The following is an 11,274-nucleotide window of genomic DNA, read 5'->3' as shown; positions in this document are numbered from 1 at the left end:
GTAGACTGCCAAAGTAAATCGTGTGGAAAATGAAACGGCAGTGAAAGCCAACAGAGAAATAAAGACGTTTCTGTTTATATGAAGTCCATGACAAAAATATTTGTTTTAAGTTCATGAAATGTTGAATCTAAGGTTTTCTATATGCGACTTTGAAATGGCTTTTCACAATTTCAAAATTGACAATTAGACAAAAAATGAAAACGGCGGAACAATCACAAATCTGGAAGGTCCATCCCAAAAATTAATATATATGAAATATAAATATATATACAGTATATACATAACATGGGATAACTTGATTTAATTCTATTCTAGAACATCTAAGCATCAAAGGCAACAGCTTTACTGAAAACATAGAGAAACATTGATTGCATTCTCCAGTGGTATGGCCTTTCAAAAATCTCAAGTCACAAATGTGTTTCTTTTTGACTCGGACAGAAAGAAACTGTTGACGGAATCAGCAACAATAAAATAATCAGCTTTCATAAAATAAAAAAAAGAACCGATCAATCCCTCACACAGTGTTCCTCCCACCATGTCACAGACCACCAGGCATGTTTGAATAAAATGGAGGACTGGGGAGTTTCTAACAAGGTTGAGAATATACTAGACAATTATTTGGCAAATACCGGTATGAGCTCTACTTATTTAATAAAGAAATGTTTTATTCCGCTCAATTAAAAGAAGAGTAAAATATTACTGTAATATATTACTTAGAAGCATGCACAGTTTGTGTTTTACTGAAGTAGGCAGCAAGGTCAGGTGTTCCTCCTACACAGCTCTGCTGCTGTTTCTTCTGCAAATTACACAACGATAATTCCACTACACAAGAAAAACCCATCAAACTGAGACAGACTAAAGGACATACGGTGAACTGTCACGACCCAGGAGACCCAGGAGACCCAGGATCTTTTGGTATTTTTTAATTTATTCCATAATGCAATTATTGTGATGAGTAACTAAAGCACAACAATTCGCTGAAGAAAAACAACCAGCATCATCAGTCCTCCTTGTCGAAGTCATCACAGTAATCAGGTAGACATCTTGTCTAACTGAGGATGAGGCCCTTGAGCAAGGCACTGATTCCCTACCCACTCTGACGTCAAATGAAAGGGAGGCAAGAGAGAATATATTTCTATATATAAATCCATTAGGTGTGGCAATTACAAACAGAAGTTACTAAGAGATGAATGTAGATGACTGTTGAAGAGCCTCTGTGGTTAATGGTGCGTACCCTGCATATCAGCTGGTGTGATGAAAGTGGAAGTAAATAGAACAAGCCACTCCATAGAGGAACAGGTGTAAGCACAGCAACCTGCTTAATATTTCATGCTGAAGGGCGGACTTTGAAGTTTGGCCATGAGAGAGTTAGAAGTGTGTGTGGGGGGGGGGGGGGTGGGCTGACTTTCATATTATTTGGTGAAGACAAAAGTATATTCTCCGACCAAACAGAGCGCTTTCTTTCTTTTCCCCTCCCCCGGCCTTACAGCCATTACAGCATTAAACAGCAAATGATGAGATCCTCTCGACAAATTAGATTTTTCCAGTCCAGAATTTGTCCAGAGTTTTCCCAGAGGCATTTTATCGTTGGTAACAGAGGGCAAGCAGTATCAGTAATTATAATAATGGTACTGGCACAGAAGCCACACACTGATGTGAAAATGGATCTCTGGCTTGTGTCTGCATGTCTTAGAAAGACTGGCCGAAACACAGCTGCAGAGCACACAACCTCAATTATATAGCAGCCTGATCAGGCATGCAGGACATGTGCCAACTGATGAGTGGCATTTGCCTCTGTACGAGTCTGTACGTTGAATATTTTTATCACACGCAAATCAACCAAAAAAGACATGTTGTCACACAGAAGCCACTGCTTGTGATTCCCAACAGGCAAAAACAAACTCTTGTGTCCATCACATATAGTGTATTTCTTTATAGCAGGCACTACATAACAGTGGCTTCATGTCTCTTCAGCGGCTGTTACCTCACTTCCATGATTCTTCCGATTGACTGCATTCACAGCAAATATGTGCTGCCATGCATTGCAATGCAGGGGCTCTACTTTCGAAGGAATAGGCCGGTGATGTTGCAGACTTTAGAGGATTGAAGGGTTGCTCCTCCTCCTCCTCCTTAAATGCATACTTGCCATTCCTCACCCCTAGCCTCACAGATATCACAACCAATGTTGCTTGCAGTTCTCCTCGACTTGTAAAGTTGAAAATACACAAGTCAGAGCAAATGAGGTGGTAAATACCAGCGATAAAGTCCCTTGATATCTGAGTTCATACTAAAGGTTTTGACATATATGGCAAATGTAAGCCCGTCTGTGGCACAGTGTGGGAAGAATTGTTGGAAGAATGCTAACAAGAACAAACCTGATAAATACATCAGGTGACATTTCCCAACTTAGCAAGTTGGTAAGGACAGCCTGATCGCACCATTAACAATAACCACCATTCATTGGGTTAGTGATGTAAGTTTCCAACTGATAAAGCGTCCATGATCTCCAGATTCAGGCAACAGAGCGCTGCATTTCTCTGTCGCGTTTGGAGGAAGCCTTGGAATGTTTCCTCAAACTCTTATGACGTACGCATCCTTGAAATGCCGACATCGGAGGACGCAATTAAAACACAGCTAGGGAGTAAGTCACTGACTGGATCCACATTACATCACGCCACACACAGGAGCGTGTTGCACTTCAGAGAGACTGGAGATAAGTCAAGGGATCCTGTCACCAGTAAATTGGTGTGAGCTAAAAAAGCCCCGTCTGCATCAGGATTAGGAGGTGGAGGGAATTTAGTAATGTCAATGATGCATAAACAAAACAAACAAAGGAATAAGGAACAGGGGAATGAACAGGTGACAGCAGATACCAGATGGAATATTTTGTGAACGAGTGCTACTTGATGTTGCACAAAAATAAAGGGTTTTGAAAGCTCAAACATTACCTTAAAATAACTAATTTTGTAAGAGCGTTGAGAGTAATAGGACATTTTGATTGCCAAACTGACCATGTACACATGAAGGCATGATCATGATAGGGATATAGCCTGAAACAAACAGATTTTTAGTAGTGCATATAGTCTACTGGAAAACTTCAAACTAAAAAACTAGCTATTATTCCCTCTTCTCTTCTCAGGAAAGTGGCCAGAAACACAATTTAAATAGTAGATGCAGTTACAAATGCATTCAAACATTTTCAAAGCTATGGTTTAATTGCATATTCAAACTAAAGACGGCCTACTTGAGTAATCTAAGTCGTTATCAGATAACATTTGATTGTTTGATTCGTACTGGAGTGCCAGGTTACCACACTGCTTGATAATGTTACGATCAATTAAACCACTGATGGGCACTATGAATAAGCAGCAGTCTGATTCATTCTATATAGAGGACAATATCATCATTTATAGATGAAGACCTCGAAAAATGTCCCCATACAAATTTTCAAAGAAATCTATTTGAGAGTGATGGCGGGTGGCTTTGAACCAGAAAGCCAGCCTTTGAAGGTTTCTGTGAGGCATAAGTGGTGCCATCTTTATCTTAAAGGGAGTAGTAAATCTTAGAATGAGAGACGGGGAGATTGAGAGAGAGAAAAAGAGAGACTATGTGTGTTTGTGAGTGAAAGGTAAATCTCTATCTTCAGAGACAGAGAGTGAGAGACTGTGTGTGAGCTTATGCATGCAAAAGAATGAAAACTAAATGAGCATATTGGCTTGCGTCCGGTATTGATTGAATCGAATGTGTACCTTCTATTGATTACTTCTTATGTGGCCAACGTGGTCTTTGCTGGTAACAACAAATTGTGGAAGGTTTGAATTTATTTTCCAGTTACATTTTTCAGGGACCACTTCTTTTGTAATATGGCATCAGATGCACCTGAGACTCTATGGACCTATGGACGTTCCTGTATTCAAGAGTGTAGCACAACATTAAGCTATGTTGAAAAATCAGCAGGTGGGTGACCTACACACATGCACACACACACACACATTCACAGTTCTTGTATCAACAAAAATCCCTGTATCTCATCTCTCAGTGCCCAACGGAGGACATGCATAAAACATGATTTGGATTAGAAAATGTCACGCTGGATGAAACAGTGTCCCAGTGTCCCAGTGAGGCAACCAGATTGACTGCTACAATACACCAAAGTTCCTCTGCATCCTCCTTTTCATAGCACAGCTGTACCTGTGTATGTACAGCATGCTACTGCCAACTGTAAATCTCACATGATGATTAGGAGAAGCTAACAATACACATTTGCATTCTTTTCTGCATGTTGAATTTTATTCCGTAACACAATTATTGTGACAAACAACTAAAGCATGGACATTTTGCTTATACAGTATAGCTTAAACTGATATAAGGCCTAAAGATAACGCTGAAAATCAATTTATAACAAATGTATCTTCCCCGAAACAGTTTCAAAGATCGCCCCATGACGGATGATATTATAGATTCCACTAATATGTCATGAAACAAGCAAAAATGTTTTGAAAAAAAGCCCAAAAACTGCACTGACAAAAAAATGGTGATTGTAAACTAAAGCCCACCAACAGAAATAGACACAGATATTTGCTAAACATTATTAAACTCTGCCTTAATAACGCACAGAGATCTGAATCAATCCCTCCGTGTGGCAACCTGAACAAAGACTATTATGTCTTGAGCTCTGCTAAATTGTTGCCTATGACAGGGTTTCCATTTGGAAACCACTTGTTTCCACAGGCAACAGACAAAGATGCACAGTTTAATAAGAGGCACAAAACCCAATATGGACTCATGAGTCATCTTCCACATTTTCCCTCTGTATATATACAGATGTGTTTACCTTTCTAGACAGCCAAATTATGCCCTAAACTCACAATGTCTATTTCCAGCTGTTGAAAATGCAATCTGTGATTTTATCCCAGCTGTTAGAAGTGTACTTACTGGTTTTGTTAAAGTAATTCAAATAGTACCCTTGAATCAAACTTCTCTTAGCTGTGAACTGTGAAATGTAGAATTCGGTTTTGTTAATCGTTTCCAACATTATTTGTTAAATATTGTCATTTACAATATTGATCACAGAAAGCTGTTCTCATTCAACATTGGTATATAGGTACCAATGTTGAATGCACTTGGGTATGTAAGTTACGGTGTATATCACACATACTTATTTTAACCCAGAATCACAATCTTTTCCTAACCTCACCAAGTAGTTTTGTTGCCTGAACAGGTTCTGCACTGCAGGGGATTGCACAGGCGCACGGATTGCTTTCGAGGAGAGCGCACAAAAAATCAATAATTTTCTGTAAGATATTGTACACAAAGGATCAAAGAAGATCAAAGAATCTGAAGTTGTCCTCCCTCCACAACACTCACAGCTAACAACAGGACTGAGGCTTTTCTAGAGGAAGTCAAATATATTTGATGTTCACATCCAGTTAATAAACTAATTGTTTTATATTCCCACAGCTGCTGTCCATTTTAAGTGTTGGGCTTTCATGTTATCTTATATTTGTACATAGCAGCAGATATATAGTGTTCAAGAAAGAACTACTTTAATAACACAACATAAAATTGACTCACTATATACATACATATTATATTTATATTATATTGCAAAACTGTCCCAGTACTTTCTTATATATTGCATTTTCATTATACAAAGACAAAAATCAGGGGTATACTTTGTCATTAATTTGGTCTTTGGTTCAAACTGAGGATACAAAATACATCCCATACAGACTGACGCACACACATTGTACTTCACACCCTGCTGACAGAAAGGCAGCAGAGAGGCAGAGATGTTAAATGAGAGTGTCATCTCGTCAGGTGCTGTACAGTGTGTGAGTCTGTGAGTGTGAGTCCTGCATCTATCTTTAGATGATTATCTGCATGCTGTTTCTGGTCGTACCTATCTGTACCCGTTGTGTTCTCATCACACACCATGAATCAGATGAGCAAATGACTGTAAATGAAAACAGCCCTTAAATGACACTGTTACAGCTTGTCCACTATGAAGTCATGTTCAAGTGAAATACCTTTCCGTGGAAAATGCAGCTGCCCATGTAATTCTGCATCGGAGGGAGCAGTGCTAATGAACGTTGGTGATTCAAGCACCGTGCTGTGGTGTGAGTGTGTTCAGCCCTTGCATTCTAACTCAGCATCTTTGCGAGGAGGCGGTGGCCGATGTCTTTCTCTGTGTGTCACGCTGCCGCCTCTGACACACGCTCCTCTGCCGGTTGGCTCCCGTGACCATGGCAACAGCGGAGACTAATTATCATTTAAAAGCTCACCGGTCAACCATAATATCTGTTTCAAGAAGAAGAAGAAGAAGAAGAACACACAGGCACAACACACAAACCAGTCATCATATTGTCAGTTGCCTTAGCTGTGACGAGCAGCAACATCACTGTGTTGCCGCATTAAGTCGTGTTTATTCTTCTTGACCAACAGGGGGACACATTGAACAGTGACAGAAATGTGTAGTGATCACTTGCGGACACACGGAGGTGCTGTACAATAGCGAAAGCTGTGCATTGCCGGCTACAGTGTACAGCTACACACTCTCTGTGAGGGAGAGGAGTTAAGAGCTACTGCAAACGCACATCCTCTACAAGAGCTAACAGCACTGGCTTGGATGGGGAATTAGTTCCGGAACACAGTGTGCCAGTTCCATTCATGCATTTGTCATGATAGTGTTTGTCAAGTATTAATTTACACACGTGTACAAAGGTGCCTGTACGTTTAGTGTGATGGACCAGTGAGACGAGATGGAATGAAACCTGGTGTGTCATGTTGAAAATGAAAGTCAGTGAGAGTCAATCACAGATCTACAGTCAGTCTTTTGTTCATGCCTTCCTCTATTGTATGTGCAATAAAAGTATTACAGGCTTTCTATCATCATGTACAGTATCTTTATTTGTCTCCTTTATCCTTTTATTAGCTAAACATGCAACGTAATTGCAGCTGACATATGCATCGTGGTCATAACAACAGATTTGATGGACTGAGGATCAAGAAATATTATTGCTAGGCCTACATATTAGTTTTTTCCACCTAGTCACACCAGAGACAAAAATCTTTCATTCTCTGAGTCATTACAGAACATTCTGTTCTGTATTTTTGGATGTTGTTCGGCGAGATTTATACACTGAGAAAGTGAGTCAACAGAGGACTAACAGCTTGTAGGAAAATACGAGATATACGGTGACTGACTGCACAACATGCTGTCTTTGTGTGCATGATGTGTTTTTTGCTGCTATCAATTAGGACGTCTTTTTAACCTTTACGATTATTTTACTTTAGGAACAAAGGGGATTGGCACACTGCATTTGTATCTCCTAGGAAAGGCAATGTCTTACTCTCAAATCGATCTTCAGAGGGCCTTGACAGGCAAACATAATGTTCCCAACAATGTCCCAGTGGCTGCTCAGCACCTGTTTCAGTCTTTAAGAAAGCCAGCTGCTCTCTCCATTTAAGAGATCAAAATAATCCTCCAACTATCTATTAGTCACATAGCAACACGGTTTATGCTCCCTCCGGTCCATCAGTATTATTATTATCAGTATTATAATTGAGAGGCAGACAAGTGTGAATTAAGACACCTTTCAAATTGCATGCTGAATCATGTGTTTGCTCATACGAGATTAAATAGGATCTGTCATGTATAATGTATAGTCCTGTGATATACTCAAATATGGTGGTCCAAAGGTAATACAGAAAGAGTAATATACAATGCTGATGGCAGATTAGAGAGTAGGGTGATAAAGAACAAGGAAAGGGAACAAGAAAGGAAAAGAACAGATGAGATGAGTTAATTAATAGCACATGGAATAAATGAGGAAAGGAGAATAGGTATTCATTTCATCACATTTCTTGGTACCAACTGTCCGAAGAGACTTCACGGTGTCAAGGCTCTCTGGTCCAATTTCTCCTCATATTCATCCACCCATCTGATTTACTTTTAAGTAATTGTTTATAGAATGTAGGCCCTGAACTATAACAACAGTAATGCTTTTGAATGCACTTAGTTTAGTGGCCGAATGCCCACATCCCTAAGGGGCCATTCATCAAGTTAAGTCAGGTTGATTGTTAAATGACAATGTATATACTTTCAGAATAGCGTTTTCAAAAAATGTTTACCTCCAAATTAAAAGATGCCAGAATGCATATTTGGGTTTTAAGCAGCTGAACAAGCTGAAACATTGACATCTCCAGTAGACATGTGAAGTTGAGTTTCTGGCCGAATGTGCTGCTAAAGTATTCATCAGCTGCTCACTAACTCTGCCTCTTGGTGCTGCAGAGGCAGTTGCTATTGTGCTTATCAGAGACTTTTTACTGAGAACAACCGCGGCTGGGAACAGGGTGGATGAGAGCGAGTCAAAACGCAACAAAAAGCAAAACAATGAGCTAAAAGATGCTATAAATACGATGAGTCGACCAGTGGAGGGAAGATTGTCTATCTCCTTTTATAATACATATCATAATTTCCCTCAATGTCATTTCATCCATTGTTCATTTAAAAATGAATCAATTACTGCACTTTTAATGCTTTGCCTTAGTGTTTGCAAGTACAATATTTGTATTAATGTGTGTGTATATGCATAGGTATTTACGTATGTATACTGTATATGTATCATAAATCAAAATGACTGTGTTTACATGTGTGTGTCAGTACAAAATATATGACTTTCACCTTTACACATATGCCTGTGAAACTTGTCCGTCTCAGAGTGTATCTGATACACATAAAGGTGAAATAACATAAGAATAAACACGAGCACAGACTGCAGGAGGCTATTGTGCATACCGAACATATTGAGCTACTTTCATCTTGGTTTACTCATGCAAAAAAGGCACCATTCTTAAATATTTATCACTTCTTAATATTTTTTTATCAGCCATGTATACGAGCCAATTGCACAGCAGGCTTGTCATGCTGCTTCACACTCTTGCTCCAAAGGAACACCTGCTGCTTAAAAGGCAGTTCAACACAAATCCACTTTGATGTGAAGGAGAACCAACAGCCTCTCCTGTGTTAATAAGACAGCAAAGGCATCAAAGTAAGGGGGCCACAAACACCGTCACGCCACTCGTATGGTGATTGTGATTTATGAACGAAGGTGATGTTATTCCTTTGATGAAAATGAGGATTTTTTTTTTTTTTAGAAATGCCAAGCTGACAAAAGATTTCATTTAGTGATGGCATTTGGCAATACTTCGAAAACAAAACCCTTGATTCTACTTCATAAAGAGCTTGAATATTAGTGCATAGGTTGCAGAGTGCATAGCCTTACACTAACACACACACACACACACATAGTATGGGAAAGTACAATATATCTATGACTCATATATGAAATGCAATATTTGCCAGGACTGTGCAAAAAGGGCAAAGTAGCACTATATTTATTAGTCTTAAAAAGAATATGTAAAATAATGAAGCATTTTATCATTCTTAACTGTGTATAATTATAGTATTTAACTTTTTTTTTAACTTTTTTAACACTTTTTTTACTGCGCTGTATCACTAAGTCATATTCCTGTGTACATTGTAATGAAGCTCTAGCGTAGGTTCAGTCAGGAAGACTATACTTTTGTATGCTTAGAGGCTTGTAGTGTATTTCTCATATCTACCCTTCACTTCTCATGCATGCTCACTCATTATTTCACTGTTCGGGGCTGTCAATCATAACAGCTATTTAGATCAGCTGGTCTCCTCTATCCAATAGCACAACGAAACAATTTCATCGTTAGCCTATCATATTGCTGCTGTCTCTTTAAATATGATTGTCTCTCTACCTTTATTACGTTCATGTTGCTGTTACGTACAGTACGTGCGCTCTCCCTCAGCCCAGTTTCTGTGTGTTTTCATTACAAACACGATTGGCAAGCTTCCACATTACCTTTTTCCAGTCTGGTTTGTCGGAGCAGAAATTGTCATGGTAAAAATTAACAAATTGCAAGGTTCCCATCTGTACCTTAATGTAGCCTCCATCCTGGTACCTATGTTACGTTACTACAAGTACAGTTGTTTGGAACTTTTAACTCGAGTATACTGTGAGGTTTCATGTTTTATGGTTTAGTTTTCGATCAAGCAAAGGGAGTACTCAATGATAAAAGGCACGATCATTCATGACATGCTCAGAAGTTATCCACATCAGTGCAGCTCATGAAGTCCATAAGCAGGATCACGCCGGCCTCATTCAAGCAAAGTGCCCTGGTCATTGCCGAACTCATCACAAATCACAATGCGCATGCTCAGTTGGCAGAACGGCGACTCTCCTCCACGGTGTACCGGTGTATTTCTTTTGACTCGGAAGTTGTGACGTCCCCATCCGTGGGGTTTTTCCTTGGAGCCAGCAAGTACTTCTGTGCAAAGAGTACATATTTGGAAGGAATTACTTTCATTAAGAAACTTTTCCTAGGTGTGAAGTAGGTTTGGTGGAGAAAACTGATATGGATCTGCTGATGATTAGGAATTTTAGAGGTTTCAGTTATGGTTTTCCAAATGTAATCCGAGTCCAATAACACGTTCTCCGTCAAGTGTTCGAGGTCTTTAGTCCAGACCCGCTCAATATACAGAGGTTTGTAAAAAGATACAGAAAATAATGAGTACAGTTAGTATGTAGGTGATGTGATCCCAAATGATCATTCCATGGTACCCCATATGCTTTAAGTGATGATCTTAGTTGTAGGTATAGAAAACATGACTGTCTAAATTGTTTAAATCGTTGATTCTAATCTCTTAACCTCAAATTGATATCCTGCTCCTTGTTATGCCTCATCTCTTAGCAGCTTATGCCATCTTCATCAATAATTTGTGAGCCGTTTCATTCCCGCTCGGTAAGTAAACATTCTTTTGGGGGAAACATTAGGCTGTGGTTTATTTTGGGGGATTTATCTAGTCCAAGCGCCAAAGACTTTTTCAAGACTTTATCATCACATATCATATGTAGTGACTGATTTCAGTAACTAGCCACTCAGCTGGGTGCGGGAGAAGATCCTGTTCCTTACTCGCTAGAACAAAGAGATTCCAGGCTTTCACACTTTTGGGTGAGGTTCCCGTTTAATAAGCATTCACAGATGATAACACAATTTGATATCAGTTAGCTTACTGGTCTCCCTCTGGTGTGTCTGGTTTGCGGTAAAAAACGTGCAATCTCCCCGTCACCCATGCATCATCACCTCTGTCAGTTGCACCTGTGCCCCATATATCAACTAGCTGCCACACTAATACACACTGCCACCCGTAGTCAACCTGAGATAGGCTCCCAATTCAAA

The sequence above is a fragment of the Anarhichas minor genome, unplaced genomic scaffold (genome assembly GCF_050575085.1).
Source record: "Anarhichas minor isolate MPS153535 unplaced genomic scaffold, ASM5057508v1 ptg000042l, whole genome shotgun sequence".
Taxonomy (NCBI): Eukaryota; Metazoa; Chordata; class Actinopteri; order Perciformes; family Anarhichadidae; genus Anarhichas; species Anarhichas minor.
This window is presented reverse-complemented; position numbering follows the sequence as displayed.